We start from the raw sequence: 17,913 nt of genomic DNA, 5'->3' as shown, positions 1-17,913 counted from the left end.
AATATTTCCTCTTGACGAATGCTTATGAATAGACATTCGACTAAAACCACTGTAGAATTACAGGAATGTGATTCTCGCCCTCTCAGCCACGGAGTTGTGTCGCTAAGTCTAGCTACTTAAGAACTTATTTTAAAGCTTGAATCCTGATCTACTCTTGGTGTCAAGATAAATAATGCATTTATGGGTGGAATATTGGCCAAAATCTAGGGTCATCCTTCAATATAATTACAGTGTTGACCTTCAGTGGGGAGGGGGTGAATAGAACCTTATCACCAATCCATCCGTATGGCCTCCATTGTAAGTAGTCCTACCACAGTCCTTCGTTGATCACTGAGAGTAATGATAATGAATAATGAATCTTTGTTTAATCCCATACATCCTTCGCCTGATGTTGTTGGCCAGAAATGTATACGTGTCAACGTACAGAGAGTATCATCACTTAAAAGTAGACCTCTTGGTCTTCGAAACCTCTTGGTCTCTTTGATCTTACAGATGTAATAAAATGAAATAAAATGTTTTTGTCACGTGCTTTGTAGACAACAGGTGTAGAGTAACAGTGAAATGCTTAATTACGGGTCCATTTCCGAACTATGCAGAGTAAAGATAAGATAAAAAAACGAAATACAAAATTGAAGTAGTGATACGAGGAATAAATACACAGTGAATAAGGAATAAAACTAATGAGCAAAAGTAACATGGCTATATAAAGGGAGTACCAATACAGAGTCGATGTGCAGTGGTATGAGGTAATTGAGGTAGGTATGTACTATACATACAGGTAGGGGTAAAGTGACTAGGCAACAGGATAGATAATAGATAATAGACAGTAGCAGCAGCGTATGTGATGTGTGTGTACATTTTACCAGGAAAATTCACTGAGGACACATGTCAAGCAACGGCCTGGGGAATAGTTACAGGGAAGGGGAGGGGAGATTAATGAGCCAAGTGGAAGCTGGGGATGATTAGGTGGCCATGATGGAATTTAGCCAGGACACTGGGGTTAACATCCCTTCTCTTAGTGCCTTGAGATCTTAAGTGGCAACAGAGAGTCAGAACACCCATTTAACATCCCATCCAAAAGACAGCACCCTACACAGGGCAATGTCCCTAATCTCTACCCTGTGGCATTGGATATTGTTTTAGACCAGAGGAAAGAGTGCCTCCTACTGGCCCTCCAACACCACTTCCAGCAGCACCTGGTCTCCCATCCAAGGACCAACAAGGTTGGTCTGCTTAGCTTCAGAGATGCTTAGCTGCTTAACTTCAGAGGTGTGTGTGTGTGTGTGTGTGTGTGTGTGTGTGTGTGTGTGTGTGTGTGTGTGTGTGTGTGTGTGTGTGTGTGTGTGTGTGTGTGTGTGTGTGTGTGTGTGTGTGTGTGTGTGTGTGTGTGTGTGTGTGTGTGTGTGTGTGTGTGTGGGGTGTCAGTGTAAGTATGTGTGTGCATAGAGTCAATGCAGGTTGTCCGTGTAGCCATTTGATTAGCTATTTAGCAGTCTTGTTTAAAAGTGTTATGGCTTGGAGGTAGAAGCTGTTCAGGGTCCTGTTGGTTGTGCATCGGTACCACTTGCCATGCGGTAGCAGAGAGAACGGTCTATGGAAAGAGGTGTTGTCATGCCCTCTTCACAACTGTGTTTATGTGTTTGGACAATGATTGATCCTTAATGAGGTGGACACCGAGGAACTTGAAGTTCTCAACCCGCTCCGCTACAGACCCATTGTTGTGAATGGGGGCATGCTCTGCCCTACGTTTCACATAGACCACGATCAGCTCCTTTGTCTTGCTGATGTTGCGGGAGAGGTTGTTGTCCTGGTACCACACTGCAAGGTCTCTGACCTCCTTCCTATAGGCTGTCTCTTTGTCGTCAGTGATCAGGCTTACCACCGTCGTGTCATCATTGGGGCGGCAGGTAGCCAGCAGGTTAGAGATCGAATCCCCGAGCTGACAAGGTAAAAATCTGTTGTTCTGCCCCGGAACAAGGTAGTTAACCCATTGTTCCTAGGCCGTCATTGTCAATAAGAATGATGGTGTTGTTTGTGGCCATGCAGTTGTGGGTGAACAGGATGGGACTAAGCACGCACTCCTGCGGGGCCCCTGTGTCAGGGGTCAGCATGATGGATGTGTTGTTGCCTACCCTCACTGTCTGGGGGCGGCGTCAGGAAATCCAGGATCCAGTTGGAGTGCAATAGAGATTGCGTTATCTGTGGATCTGTTGGGGCAGCATGCAAATTAGAGTGGGTCCAGGGTGTCTGGGATGACGGCGTTGATGTAAGCCATGACCAGCATTTCATGGCTACAGATGTGAGTGATCAGGGGTCATTTAGACAGGTTACCTTGGCGTTCTTGGACACAGGGACTATGGTGGTCTGCTTGAAACATGTAGGTATTACAGACTGGGTCAGGGAGAGGTTAAAAATGTTGGTGAAGACACTTGCCAGCTGGTCAGCGCATGCCCTGAGTATGCATCCTGGTAATACGTCTGGCTGTGCCACCTTGTGAATGTTAACCTGTTTAAAGGTCTTACTCAGATCAGCTATGGAGAGCGTGATCACACAGTCTTCCGGAACAGCTGATGCTCTCGCGCATGGTTCAGTGTTGCTTGCCTCTATGCGAGCGTAGCATACTTATTTAGCTCGTCTGGTAGGTTCGTGTCACTGGGCATTTTGTGGCTAGGATTCACTTTGTAATCAGGGACAGTTTGCAAGCCATGCCACATCCGACGAGTATCAGAGCTGGTGTAGCAGGATTCGATCTTAGTCCTGTATTAACACTTTTCCTGTTTGATGGTTCATCGGAGGGCGTTGCAGGATTCCTTATAAGCGTCTGGGTTAGTGTATATTTTTGAAAGCGGCATCTCTAGCCTTTAGCTCAGTGCAGATGTTTACCTTTAATCCTTGGCTTCTGGTTGGGATATATAAGTATGGTCACTGTGGGGACGATGACGTCGATGCACGTGTTAATGAAACCGGTGACTGATGTGTTAAACTCCTCAATGCCATCAGATGAATCCCGGAGCATATTCCAGTCTGTGCTAGCAAAACAGTCCTGTAGCTTAGCATTCGCTTCATCGGACCACTTCCGAATTGAGCATGTCACTGGTACTTCCTGTTTGAGTTTTTGCTTGTAAGCAGGAATCAGGAGGATAGAGTTATGGTCAGATTTGCCAAATGGAGGGTGAGGGAGAGCTGTGTGTGGAGTAAAGGTGATCTAGAGGTTTTCCCCCCTCTATTTGCACAGGTGATTTGCTGGTAGAAATAAGGTAAAATAGATTTAAGTTTAACTGCATTAAAATCACCGTCCAATAGGAGTGCTGGAACTGGATATGCATTTTCTTGTTGGCTTATGGCCCTATATAGCTCGTTGAGTGTGGTCATAGTGCCAGCATTGGTTTGTGGTGATAAGTAGACAGTTAAGAAAAATATAGATGAAAACTCTCTTGGCAAATAGTATAGTCTACAGGCTTATCATGAGCTATTCTAAATCAGGCGAGCAGAACCTCGAGACTTCGTTAATATTGGAGCGCTGCATATGGGGCCCCGCTGACGCTAGGGGGCTCTGTCGGGGTTTCAACTTATTGTTGAGAGTTAGAAAGGTTGAACACACAAGGTGTAATTTTGAAATTTGGTAGTGCATCTGCAGTTTTCCTCTTATGTGAGTCATTCACAGTCACCCAATTATCCAACATTTTTGAGCTGGATTGCTAGTAAGGTAGTCTAGCCAGCTATCTAAGCCTTGTAGCATCTAAGCCAACCGGGCATGCAGGGCACTGGCCCAGTGGGCCTGACCTAAAGGGGGCCCCCATTGATCACTGGGCAAGAAGGGTCAACATCATGGGATGTCTTTATCTATGTATTTCCGGATATCTGACATTTTATTAGATAAAAGGAGTAAACCTGCTACATATACACATGTCCTTCATTTCATATACGGGGCTAGTATATGCTCCGTAACAGGACAGTTTCTACATTTCTCCAATCCAGCCTCCGAAATCTCCCTGCTACCGTATGAGCCCAGGGAGATATCTGGGGTTGAGATATGTTCAAGACACGCACATGATGCATGTGCACACGCTTATATATATTTGTAAGCGAGTATGTGTCACAATCTGACATACTTAAGCCTTTCTACTCGGGCATGAAATAATCCACATGTTTTCAGAAATGTATCATATCTGTTGTCATTAACACGTGAAGGTGACATATCTGAGCATACATTTGCACTATATTCAGAAGTAGGCTATACAAGGCATGGAAAGGCAAGCATCGTCAGATTTAATCAAAGTTGCTATCTCCAAGGAACATCTCTGATATTTCTATTTTAAGAATGCAGCATAGCAAATCCAGAGCTCCAATCACAACATGTGTTTTCTGGAAAGATGCAAAGGTAGGCCGAACTTTGAAAAAAAATTGTATTTATTTTTTATTTATTTTATTTTTTAACAGTTGCGCACTCTCAATGTTAATATCCCTGCCTGACCTGTTTGAAATATTGGACAATGAGATGACGGCAGATTGGGTTGTCAGCAGCGGTCCCTCACAGTCCAGAACCAACGTGGGGGCAGAGTGTTGGTCTGTGATCCACTCCAAACTTTCCATGCATAAATCTAAATTGTGTCAATATTGCAATAAAATATTCATCATACCACAAGGTAGCTAACATTAGTCTGACCTGCTTCATTCATGACGAAAAGACAAATTGTGACTAGCCAAGTTAATAGTTAACTAGTGAGCAGCTCGTTAGCTAGTTAGCGTATATTAACCAGTAATACAAAATCTCTCTAAATGTTTTCAAACATTAGCTGTTACCTTGATGTTGGATATGGGGTAAAATAAGGGAAGGCAATGTTGTTATTTGTTAGCTAGGTTCCTAGCTAAATTAGCTAAGCTACTGGGTAACTTTTACCCCCCTATCGAGCCTAGCTAGCTAGCCCTACTGGCCACTGGCCAAATTAGTTAATGTTCTTGATTCCAGTTACTAAGATAAATAAAACATCTCAAATTAGCTACTCGCTTTAGCATTAACTTCTTTGTGGTATTGTCAGTTCAGCTTCTCACTTCTTTGTTTCTCCATTGCCAGTTCAGCCCCATCAATTACAAACTATTTGGTGGTGCCCAAATAAAACAATGACAGTTGGAACTTTGCTCATGCATTTAAACAGAGGGAATAAAAAAATAAAAAATGATATGGACTTAATATTTGTCAAATTATTGAGCATGTCCTCAAATACCAAATACACATCAGAAATTGTCCTTATTTAGCAAATCAAAATCCTGATATGGCCCTCAGCCAAGAGCATATGCATTGTATGTGCTGAGGAAATATACTATACTGTCAGTATTTGTCAACCTAGAAAAAAATAATAATAAGATGTAATAAGTTGTCCACATTGGCCTATTTCAGGATATCTAATGAGTTAATGTCCGGCCATACCATGTATGATATCTGGAGGGAATCCAAAATGTATTATTGATTATTGAAAACTCAGAAATGCATCAGAAATCGTTCTTATTTTCAGCATATCAAAAAGCATATCAAGAACGCAGCCAAGAGATGCATATCTGCACTTAATATAAAGTAGCTTCCTATCTTAAATGTGCTGAGAAAACACAGATGTGCTCTGTATACAGTCAGTATTTGTCAACAGGAAGAGAGGAAATAGGATTTCACATATCTCTGGATATGGAATGAGTCCATATCCGGCATTTGGAAATGTCCATGTGTGATATTCGGAGTAATCCCAATATCATATACGTCTAAAAGACACATCTGGATTCAGAGTGTCAGGATATGGTGCATATCCATAAAACTCAAAATACTGTACGCACTGGAAATGGTCTGTATTCTTTACAACAGTGGTCACCAACTGGTCAATCGCCATCGACTGGTCGATCTTCAAAGCATTCCTAGTCGATCATTTCTGTACAAAACCCAATGATAGGTCTTGCATTCCTATTTTTTCATTCCTCTCGCGGTGTTGGCAGTAGGTGCACCCGATTCAGCTGCCCTGAGCGCCGGGTAGGCGAGGTGTTCCCATTTGGAATGATTTCATACATCTGAAGGTAAAACTCCCTTCCCAGCAGGCCTGGAGGGAGAAAATCAAGGGCACTATAGGTCTACCGCTGGCCAACCTGATGGCTCAGATTATCATGCCTGCAGTAACGTAGCAGGCGTGAAAGAAAGCTACAGAAAAGTTGATATTGTAAGATTTCTTAACTTTTAAAACCATGACTAGAGACAGAGACTGTCAACGAATGTTTAAGTTTACTCAGCACTGTCAACACTTTCTATTCAAACTTTTATAATCCATAAAATGTGCCTTCTCCCTGCTTCCACTCGCGTTACAACCAGCACTAAGCTGCAATGAATAAGTAGGAGAGTGTATCAATAGGTTTGCGTTGTTATTGTTATCCTCTTGGGTCTTTTTTAATATCGAGGAATATTTCACTGTCTCTAGTCATAACAATAACAACATGAATTTGTGCATGAGGCAGAAAAAATGCCGTGCAAGTTTTGCCATCAGCTGGAAAAAGGTATCCCTTTTTGGTCAGTGTCAGCAGAGAAAAGAGAGATGTTTTTTTACGTTCTGAGAAGAACAACAATGCATTAGCAGGGCAATTCAAGCAAATCCATTACACAGCGATAATGTTTTGGGCCAATAGCCTACTGGCCTAACCTCATTACGACTGTAATGTTTTCTCACCCCACCCCCCCTAAGTTTTAGATGCACTATTGTTAAGTGACTGTCCCACTGGATGTCATAAGGTGAATGCACCAATTTGTAAGTCGCTCTGGATAAGAGCGTCTGCTAAATGACTTAAATGTAATGTAAATGTAATAGGTTAATGTTGCATTGGCTTACATTGTTTAAGTAATGTAACAAATAAAATAAAAAAGGAATGGTAGATCTCAGCTTGCATTGAGACTCAGAAAGTGATCTCGACTTAAAAAAGGTTTGTGACCACTGCTCTAGAATATCAACAACATTACATGTAAAGATATCCCCTGATATGGACCCGTTTTACCCAGTGGATTTTCATAGTTACTTAGTCAAACGTTATGGCAAAATGTGTAGAATTACAGGATATTACCTTTGAAAACTCTAAATTATCTCCACCCAATTGCAAAATCTGAATAATTGCATGAAATGAGTTGTAAAAATACAAAAAAAATCTGCCAAATGGCAAAATGAGAGAATGTTTTTTTAGTGTTTTTACAATTTGGCGGAGATAAGGCATTCTACATTTTCTGTAGGGCCCCCAAAATGAGACTCCTATTATTAGGCTGTCCTATAAAGTTATATATATATATATTTTTTAATTTTACTTTTATTTAAACAGGCAAGTCAGTTAAGAACATATTCTTATTTTCAATGACGGCCTGGGAACAGTGGGTTAACTGCCTGTTCAGGGGCAGAACGACAGATTTGTACCTTGTCAGCTCGGGGGTTTGAACTCGCAACCTTCCGGTTACTAGTCCAACGCTCTAACCACTAGGCTACGCTGCCGCCCCATATGGACACCATATAACGATGAGAAAGTCAGTCAGCAAGATGATAATGGCTATCACTCGAAGCTTGATTTGTCAACAGCAACAATTGCATTTCAACACTCATTCTGCCATGTGAAATTTCCAGGAAGTTTGAAAAACACCTCGAGAGTTGCTAATTAGTTTCATGTCTATGCACACACCATCCCATTCTCAATGAATATGTAATCTTCCTGCACACATTACCTTAGAAACACAGAATCCTTTTGTTTAAAGTGTACAGTCCCTCCTGTACCGGATTCACACCCATGAATATTCAACAAATGCAAATATTGACTTTTCTCATGTAGAGTGAATCCTATCCTGGGGTTACAATAGAGATTTAAATAAGGAAATATCAGTCAAACCATATTTTGGGGGAATAGTTCTGATGAAGGTGACCTTTGGCCTACTATGATTGGAACATTAGCCACTGTAGCATTCGTCTTTAGCATTCACTCTAGCATTTATTCAGATTTTTTATATTATCTCATTGACCACACATATGTCTCCCACAAGACCATTGGAAATGTATGGTTCTATTCACAAGGATTTTTCAAGTGCATCTACAGTAAGAGCCACTGTGTGTACATTACAGATAGAGAAGGCAAGCTATTGAGGCAGCTTTAACTAATATTTAGGACATGCCCATCTGTCCACTAGGGTTTTTGTCGGTCAAAGAGTCACTGTTGTCCATGAGAGCGCCTTACGTCATCCAACTCTTACCCCAGGCCTCTTTACTGCTCAGTATATCTTCAGGCGATTTCTCAACTTCTCTCCATAACAGAGTGCTAATAAAAGTATACTATACTCTGTGAATCTTAATTCCCGGTAACCTGATTAAGACTTATGGAAGCTATTACATTTTAACTCATTGGGAGACTGTGGGATGTGATTAAAACAACAGGGAGTCTTCCTGCCAATAAGTCTGTCAGAGGAAAGTGCAGTGCACTGCACAATGTTCAATGTTCCGCTCTTACATACTGCTGTGCTGCAAAGTTATTAAAAGTGTAACCCAGTCTCATGGCGGGGGCATATCATTTTAGGATTAATATACAATTTAGGGGATAATGTTTGCAACCTTTGAATTATTCAAATGTACCAGAGTCTGGGGTAGGGTTGGGATGTGGTGGCAGTGGGATGCTGAGCATACAAAGTAATAGGATAATATCATTATATCAAAGTTGTTACTTGTTGTACAGACGGTAGTACAGATAGAGGAATTTATACTCTGGTTTCAGGTAACTTAAAAAACAATGTCTGTTTTTATGTAGAATTCAAAACAGAAGGTAAACTACATTTGACACAGCAACAAACAGAGAGGATTCTGTGATTGTTATTCAGGGAGTAACTGCAACTTCCTATTCTGATTTTTTTTGTTGTTGTTCCAAATAGTACCACAGCATGGCTTTGAATGCGCCAAATGTCATGCAGTTGGGACATAATATATATCTGAAATGTATGTTCCATCAGCTTTTTAATATTGTAAGGTGGGATAGCCTATTTATTCCTGCAAATGGCATTTTCCTGACAACATCCCAAGGTATTTTGTACCAAGCCGAACAGCCAGAGATATTGATATGGTCCCAGGCTTCATATGGTACTCCGATTACACTCCGTTCTGGCATGAGATGGGTGTATTCTGTCCATTTTTGTCCGTTCCAGTCCGACATCATTTTGGTTTATTCTGGATCTGTCCTTAACTGTTTTATGTGCACCACGAACCAATGACTAAATGTAAAAATATAACAAGCTGTCAGTCTGAAAACGTGTGAGACAACAGCATGCATAGAAACTGACTTTGTGTACTGTAATGATATGTTATGTCTATCCAATTACTCTTAACTTACTGTTTTGAAGATTGAACTGGAGTCTCAAAATATTGTACCTAGGGCATATAAGGTCACCATAACAATTGATTAATTCCTTTGGATTTGACTACACATTTGACCTGAAAAATATTTGTATATCCCAATTGATCCAATTTAGCGCTAGCTATAGCAATAAGTAATACGAAAGATTTTAACTTCCTGTTTTGCACTGTTCATAACTTCAAATAACCATGAACGCTAGACAAATCGGGGACCCCCTTTTAAGCCAATGAGCAGTCATTTTGACTCAAACATTCTAACAGTCTAATAAATACATTTCAAATTATCCTTTGGTTGTGTTTAAGAAGGTCTTGGATAATGTCAGTATACTGTACGCGAACATTATTATATAAAAAAACAATATAGTATTTTCATTAGTTCATGTTGCCGTAGGCTATCTGCTCCAAACACGGAGCGCATGAAATGCAGCCAACCCCTTCAATTCTGAGATTTATTTGGGTAAGTGTTTTGGAAACCTCAATCGGCTCTTTCTGATATTTACAAAAAAATCTAAGGGCCTTCCCAAATCTTACCTGCATGTGACTCTATAGGAGGATTTGAAAAAGTCACTTTGTGGCACTTGGGAACAAAGATGACATCCTCTACAAACTGCTTATAACACAAATTCTGTTTGTGATATTGAAATTCTTACAACATATTTTTGTTAAATTAAATTATTTAGGAAAAGTCAAGGATGGACGGGGGCATGACTTAAAACATGGCAGCGATACACTACATGACCAAAAGTTGCTTGTCAAACATCTTTTTCCAAAATCATGGGCATTAATATGGAGTTGGTCCCGCCTTTGTTACGATAGCAGCCTCCACTCTTCTGGGAAGACGTTCAACTAGATGTTGAAACAATGATGTGGAGACTTGCTTCCATTCAGCCACAAGAGTGTTAGTGAGGACGGGCACTTGATGTTGGGCGATTAGGCCTGGCTTGCAGTCGGCATTCCAATTCATCCCAAAGGTGTTCTATGGGGTTGAGGTCAGTGCTCTCTGCGGGACAGTCAAGTTCTTAAACACCGATCTCGACAAAAAATGTATGTATGGACCTCGCTTTGTGCATGAGGGCATTGTCATGTTGAAACAAGAAAGGGCCTTCCCAAAAAAAGTTGCCACAAAGTTCACAGAATTGTATGCTGGAGCGTTTAGCTTTTACTTCACTGGAAATAAGGGGCCAAGCCCGAAACCATGAAAAACAACCCTAGTTCATTATACCTCCTCCACCAAAATGTACAGTTGGCACTACATATTGGGTCAGGTAGCGTTATCCTGGCATCTGTCACACCCAGATTAGTCCGTCGGACTCCCAGACATTTGAATTCAATCTGGAATTAGACGGGGTACCAGTACAGAGATGCCAGGATGCCAAAGAAGGGTTCATAAAACCGAATCGAAGCCGACAGCTGTGGACCGCCCTTTATGATAATGCCCCCTCTACAATTTCAGCTTTGACCTTCCCGAGGTGGAGAGACAAAATTGGGAGACATCCCTTACCAACCCTGCATAACACTTAGTGGCAGACATCTTGGTCACTGCATCACCTTTCTACCTCCTGAGTGTGTGTGTGTGTGTGTGTGTGTGTGTGTGTGTGTGTGTGTGTGTGTGTGTGTGTGTGTGTGTGTGTGTGTGTGTGTGTGTGTGTGTGTGTGTGTGTGTGTGTGTGTGTGTGTGTGTGTGTGTGTGTGTGTGTGTGTGTGTGTGTGTGCGCGCTGAAGGGTCTCCACATTACAAAGGTGACAGAGTGTCGGACGAGATGCATCTGTCAGACACCGTGGGAGAGCACTAAGACATTTGTCATGCCGTGGTATTGTGTTGTCTCGTGCCACATTGGTGGACGATTAGGTGCCAGGGTAATGTTGTGCACAGGAGATATTAGAGGTACTCTCTATCACCTGTGTGTTGGCCTCTGTTACAGGTTTTGGTTTTTCCATTTACGTTTCGAGATGAGGCTTTCAGCACGTAGAGCACATTAGCACGTAGAGCGGACCGATGGGTGCCACCTCGTTAGTCAGTATATGTTACACCTGTACTGGCTTGTCCATCTCGTTAGTGGGAAGGTGTTTCACCTGGCTAGCCCAGATGTTATTTAAGAGTGGCTGGCCCAGTGCTCCAGTTGTCTTGAGAGATGTGTAGGGCGCTCCCTATTTTGATTTCCAGACAAACAACCTGATTCTTCCCTGCTTTTGTTTTGCTTCACCTTTTTGGTTTACTTACTGTCATTAGGTTTGGTGTGGGTTTTTCGTTTGTTTGCTACTTCTTGGGCAAATTTATGGGGCGCTCATGGTGGGTGTCCAGTTGTTGTTGCTAGTTAACTTTCCGTGAACACCCCCATGAGTGTCTTTCAGAACCCCTCTTAAAACCCCACCTGTTTCAACTTAGTTGTCAGTGACTCTTTGTTAGTTCCCCCTTCTGTTTCAGCGATTAATGCAACACCTCTTTTAAGTATTGACGTTTACAGAAAAATACACTAAGTATGTGGACACTCCTTATTGGATTCGGCTGTTTCAGCCACACCTGTAGCTGACACGTGTATAAAATCGAGCACACGGCCATGCAATCTCCACAGACAAACATTGGCAGTAGAATGACCTTACTGAAGAGCTCAGTGAATTTCAACGTGGCACCGTCATAGGATGCCCCCTTTCCAACAAGTCACTTAATCAAATTTCTGATCTGCAAAATTGTCTGTCCTCGGTTCCAAACTGCATCTAGAAGCAACGTAAGCACAAGAACTGTTTGTCGGGAGCTTCATGAAATGGGTTTCCATGGCTGAGCAACCTGCGGGGTAAAGATCGCCACCATTGGACTCTGGAGCAGTGGAAACTCATACTCTGGAACGATGGATCACACTTTACCAACTGGCAGTCCGACGGACAAATCTGCCATTGTTCAGACTAGGCCCCTTATTTCCATTGAAGGGAAATCTTAGCGCTCCAGCATACAATAGTCTAGACTATTCTGTGCTTCCGACAATGCCCCAGTGCACAAAGCGTAGTCCATACAGAAATGGCTTGTTGAGATCAGAAGAACTTGACAGGCCTGCACAGAGCGCTGACCTCAACCCCATCGAACACCTTTGGAATGAATTGGGATGCAGATTGCGAGCCAGCCCTAATCACTCAACATCAGTGCCCCACCTCACTAATGCTCTTATGACCGAATGGAAACAGCAATGTTCCAACATCTAGTGGAAAGCCCTCCCAGAAGAGTGAAGGCTGTTATAGCAGCAAAGCGGGGACCAACTCCATATTACGGCCCATGATTTTGGAATCAGATGTATGTATGTACGACAAACTTTTGGTCATTTGGTGTAATGTAATGTACCAAATATAGTGTGATTTGGGCTTGATATACACTACTACTTTATCTATGAGTCTGTATAATAACATTGAAAGTATTGGTGACACTTGACGCTGACAGGTATAGTGCATTATGAAGCTGTTATAATGCACTGTAAGACGTGTCAGAAGTGGGTATTACACCTTTGTAACATCACAGGATTATCTCCTAATGTTCCTGATTAAATAACAGTGATTTTAAGTCAGTTGTCAATAAGCCTTACAATAAGACATTATAACGACCCATACATCCTTAAAACATGTAATACACAGTACAGTTCAAAAGTTTGGACAAACCTACTCACTCCAGGAATTTTATTTATTTTTTACTATTTTCTGCATTGTAGAATATTAGTGAAGACATCAAACTATGAAATAACACATATGGAATAATGTAGTAACCAAAAAAGTGTTAAACAAATCAAAATGTATTTTATATTTGAGAATCTTCAAAGTAGCTACCCATTGCCTTGATGATAGCTTTGAACACTCGTGGCATTCTCTCAACCAGCTTTGTGAGGTAATACATTTCAATTAACAGGTGTGCCATGTTAAAAGTTAATTTGTAGAATTTCTTTCCTTAATCCATTTGAGCCAATCAGGGTAGGGGTGGTACACAGAAGAAAGGCCCTATTTGGTAAAATACTGTACCAAGTCCATACTTTGGTAACAGCTCAACTTAGAAAAGAGAAACAGTCAATGCAGAACATTTCAAGAACTTTGAACGTTTCTTCAAGCGCAGTCTCAAAAACCATCAAGCACTATGATGAAACTGGCTCTCATGAGGACTGCCACAGGAATGGAAGACCCAGAGTTACCTCTGCTCTGCAGAGGACAAGTGTCAGGACCCGGTTACGAACCCGGGTCTCCAGAGTGAAAAACAGTCACTTAACCAACTGAGCTACGAATAGTTGGCAGAACCCAGAAGATGAGGCAGACACAGCAGTACTTGAGATGGTGTATTTAATGAAGTAAAAAGTGAAGTTCTTCAGGAAAACATGTAACTCCACAACCTCAAAAGGAATTCCACAAGAACAAAGGTAATCCTCCAAGACAAAAAGGTAAATCCACAAGGTGGAAGGTATAGCACAAAAAGCCAAAAAAAATACTCAAAAACAAACAAACAAGAACAAAAAACAGAATTCCACAAGAGAGTCCACCGGGATCAACAAGAGTTCACAGCGAACTAGGGCTGGGTGCTAACATAAACACAGAGCAAAGGACTGAGGAAAAAAAGGGTTTAAATACAATCAGGGGAAACGAGGCACAGGTGCAAATAATAATGGGGATCAAGGGAAAACAAAAAGGTCAAAAGGCACAATGGGGGCATCTAGTGACCAAAAAGGAACAACCCTGGCCAAATCCTGACAATGAAGTTCATTAGAGTTACCAGCCTCAGAAATTGCAGCCCAAATAAAGATCAAGTAACAGACACATCTTAACATCAACTGTTCAGAGGAGCCTTCGTGAATCAGGCCTTCATGGTCAAATTGCTGCAAAGAAAGCACTATTAACTTCTTGCGCCGAGCCATCCCGGATCCGGTATCGTGACTACAGCCTCAAGCTCATTACCATAACACACCGTTAACTATTCATGAAAATCGCAAATGAAATGAAATTAATCTATTTGCTCTCAAGCTTAGCCTTTTCTTAACAACACTGTCATCTCAGATTTTCAAAATATGCTTTGAACCATAGCTAAACAAGCATTTGTGTAACAGTATTGCTAGCCTAGCATCGGATTATGCCTCTCTTTCACCATGCAACATTTTCCACAAAAACCAGAAAAGCATTCAAATAAAATAATTTACCTTTGAAGAACTTCAGATGTTTTCAATGAGGAGACTCTGTTAGATAGCAAATGTTCCGTTTTTACAAAAAATATTATTTGTGTCGACTAATCGCTCCGTTTTGTTCATCACGTTTGGGTAAGGAAAAAAATAAATAAGTCATTAAAACACAAACTTTTTTCCAAATTAACTCCATAATATCGACAGAAACATGGCAAACCGATGTTTAGAATCAGTCCTCAAGGTGTTTTTCACATATCTATCGACGATAAAATCCATCGTGGCAGTTTACTTTCTCTTCTGAAGAAATGGAACTCGCATGGACCTACAGCTTATGCAATAATTTCGACACAGGACACCGGGCGGGACACCAGGTAAATGTAGTCTCTTATTGTCAATCTTCCAATGATATGCTTACAAACACGTCACAATGCTGCAGCCAATGGGGGAAACGACAGAGAGTGCAGGCTCATTCCTGGCTCATTCACAGCCATATAAGGAGACATTGGAACACAGCGCCTTCAGAATCTGGGGCATTTCCTGTATGAAACTTCATCTTGGTTTCGTACGTAGCATTAGTTCTGGGGCACTCACAGATAATATCTTTGCAGTTTTGGAAACGTCAGAGTTCTGTCTTTCCAAGGCTGTCAATTCCATGCATAGTCGAGTATCTTTTCGTGACAAAATATCTTGTTTAAAACGGGAACGTTTTTTTATCCAAAAATTAAAAGAGCGCCCCCTATCTTGAAGAGGTTAAAGGACACCATTAAAAAGAGACTTGCTTGGACCAAGAAACTTGCTTGGTCTGATGAGTCCAAATTTGAGATTTTTTTCCCGCAGTGTAGGTGAACAGATAATCTCCGCATGTGTGGTTCCCACCATGAAGCATGGAGGAGGAGGTGTGATGGTGTGGGGGTGCTTTGCTGGTGACACTGTCAGTGAAATATTTTGAATTCAAGGAACACTTAACGAGAATGGCTACCACAGCATTCTACAGCAATACGCTATCCCATTTGGTTTGCGCTTCGTGAAACTATCATTTGTTTTTCAACAGGACAATGACCCAACACACCTACAGGCCGAGTAAGGGCTATATGACCAAGAAGGAGAGTAAGGGAGTGCTGCATCAGATGGCCTCAGTGAAGGAAAAGTAGCCAACAAGTGCTCAGCATATGTGGAAACTCCTTCAAAACTGTTGGAAAAGCATTCCTCATGAAGCTGGTTGTCAAGAGTGAGAGAATGTCAAGAGTGTGCAAAGCTGTCATCAAGGCAATGGGTGGCTACAATGTAGAAAATAGTGAAAATAAAGACAAATTGGTGAGTAGGTGTGTCCAAATTTTTTGACTGGTACTGTAAGTAAAATAAACCATTATACCAGTTTTAGTAGCCTAGTTTTAACAAGTTTTAACAACTATCATTATAAGAGAAGATGGAATAACCCATGAAAGAATGAATTATTATTATTACCCCTGATGGTAATCTTTTATTTAGTTTGCTCATATAATTATTCACTTTTTTGAGGGTGACAAGCGGGATATGAAAGACAAACTCATTCCCTGAGACTCAAATCCCCGGGCTTACTCTTCACACCTTCCCTCCTCAAAGAGATGAGAAGGGGTCAACACTGCAGTGAATGATAGACATCCACGTTGATGGCCTAAGTAGATAGGATAGTCTCTTTCATGCAAGGCAGAGGGAGCAGATTCCCTTTCAGTGGTTTGACTCATGTTCTACCTCTCTGAAGTACTTTGTACAAACCTAAAATAGAAGCCTTTTGGAATGACTAGTGGATTTCTATCAGACCTGGGTTCAAATAGTATCTTTCAAATGCTTACCAGACAAAGCAAACCCCACCCAGCACTCCAGGCAGGCTCAATCAAACACCATTTGAAAGGTATGCAGTACTATCTGAACTCCGATTCCGTACCACCAGTGTGTGGTACGTACTGTAACACACCTCCTTCAGAACAGTAAATACAGTATGTTAGTCTTAATAGCCTGTTTACTTCTTACTTATCTTGCCTGTGTCGGGACATTTTGCTCACAGTGAAGGGAAAGTGCTTTTTCTACCTCCAATTCCCCTTTCCAACAATTTGGTCGATATATCCCAGCGAAAGATTCTCATCTTCCACAACTTATTGATGTACAGGTTCCCTTGTGGTTACAGTGTCTGCCCTGAGGAAGGTTGTGAGTTCGATCTCTGGCCTAGTCATACCAAAGACTGTAAAAATTGGACCTGATGAGTGTCTGCTTGGCATAGAGCATGATGGAGATACACTACATGTCCAAAAGTATGTGGACAATCTAGAGGCGAAAGAAGTGCACACCTATTTAGGCGAGGTGCTGGCTAGCGGATTGGAACACTTAAAAAAATAAAGGAGAGCCGCACACTCTAGGAGCTCAGATGCAAAAATATTTATGTTCAACGTTTCGACGGACAAGCTGTCCTCATCAGGGTATAAAAGCATGTGGATACCTGCCCGTAGAACATCACATTCCCAAATCATTTGCTGCTATAACAGCCTCCACTCTTCTGGGAAGGCTTTCTACTGGATGGTGGAACATTGCTGAAGGGATTTGCTTCCATTCAGCCATAAGAGCATTAGTGAGGTTGGGCACTGATGTTGGGCAATTAGGCCTGGCTCGCAGTCGGTGTTCTAAATCATCCCAAAGATGTTCAATGGGGTTGAGGTCAGGACTCTGTGCAGGACAGTCAAGTTCTTCTACACTGATCTTGACAAACAATTTATGGACCTAGTTTTGTGCACAGGGGCATTGTCATGCTGAAATAGGAAAGGGCCTTCCCCAAACTGTTGCCACAAAGTTGGAAGCACAGAATCGTCTAGAATGTCATTGTATGCTGGAGCGTTAAGATTTCCCTTCACTGGAACTAAGGGGCCTAGCCCAAACCATGAAAAACAGCCCCAGACCATTATTCCTCCTCCACCAAACTTTAAAGCGGGCACTATGCATTGGGGCAGGTAGCGTTCTCCTGGCATCCGCCAAACCCAGATTCATCCATCGGACTACCAGATGGTGAAACGTCATTCATCATGACTTGTTGGAAAGATGGCACCCTATGACGGTGCCACGTTGAATGTCAATGAGCTCATCAGTAAGGCACTTCTACTGCCAATGTTTGTCTATAGAGATTGCATGGCAGCATGCTCAATTTTATACACCTGTCAGCAACGGGTTTGGCTGAAATAGCCGAATCCACCAATTTGAAGGGGTGTCCACATACTTTTGTTTAAATAGTGTAGAAGGTGTGTAAGACCCTGTAATATATTATTGTCCTGTCCAGGGGGTGTACTTGTACATCAAGCTGCCTCACGCTATAGAAACACGAGATAGTCTCCAGCCTTATGAGCTGTTCCAGCTCA

The 17,913-nt window shown here is 41.8% G+C and overlaps 1 protein-coding gene across 1 annotated transcript in view; it reads right to left on the bottom strand.

Moving 5' to 3' along the window:
* LOC124011297 (follistatin-related protein 5-like) overlaps window positions 1-17,913 on the bottom strand; it is a 195,145-nt gene that overhangs the window by 131,635 nt on the left and 45,597 nt on the right.

The sequence above is a fragment of the Oncorhynchus gorbuscha genome, linkage group LG23 (genome assembly GCF_021184085.1).
Source record: "Oncorhynchus gorbuscha isolate QuinsamMale2020 ecotype Even-year linkage group LG23, OgorEven_v1.0, whole genome shotgun sequence".
Lineage (NCBI taxonomy): Eukaryota > Metazoa > Chordata > Actinopteri > Salmoniformes > Salmonidae > Oncorhynchus > Oncorhynchus gorbuscha.
This window is presented reverse-complemented; position numbering and strand designations above follow the sequence as displayed.